Source organism: Poecilia latipinna, unplaced genomic scaffold, assembly GCF_001443285.1.
Source record: "Poecilia latipinna isolate Pla-1442-1.1 unplaced genomic scaffold, P_latipinna-1.0 Scaffold5692, whole genome shotgun sequence".
Lineage (NCBI taxonomy): Eukaryota > Metazoa > Chordata > Actinopteri > Cyprinodontiformes > Poeciliidae > Poecilia > Poecilia latipinna.
Window position 1 is genome coordinate 8415 of NW_015118308.1, and position 561 is coordinate 8975.

The following is a 561-nucleotide window of genomic DNA, read 5'->3' on the forward strand; positions in this document are numbered from 1 at the left end:
CACTGCCAACCAGCTCTGTTGTGATTCTCTTCCAGAAGGATGTTGACACTTGTAGAAACCTTCCTCTGCTTTCAGAGTGAGCTCCGCTGGGATCTTCCTCCCAATGAAAACATCATCTTTATAGAAATAAGCAGAGAAAACTGATGTGGTTTCATCATTGCTGTCTTCTTTGTAGAAACAACGTAGAGTAACATTTTCTCCCTCCTCAACAGGATGCGGTGGGCTCTCCAGGATCACACTGTTAGCTAGAATGTACATTAATCACCATGTTAAGGAAATGTTTGCTTTGTGACAATCACTAATTTAGCTCTACCTAGGTATTTAAACTGTAAAATGGATCAAGCCCATTGGCTGTTACCAGTTACGGTGATGTTGACCCTGTTGCTGCATCCTCCTCCCTGAGATTCACACCAGTACTCCCCAGAGTCCTCTGGGTAGGCGTCCTCAATGGTGCAGGAAGAGTTGCTGGGGATGGCCCAGCCGTGCTGACATTCCTGACCAGCGATGCTGGAAACTGTCCTCTTCACTGTCCAACTGCCGGAGTTTGCCACACAGGTCAGA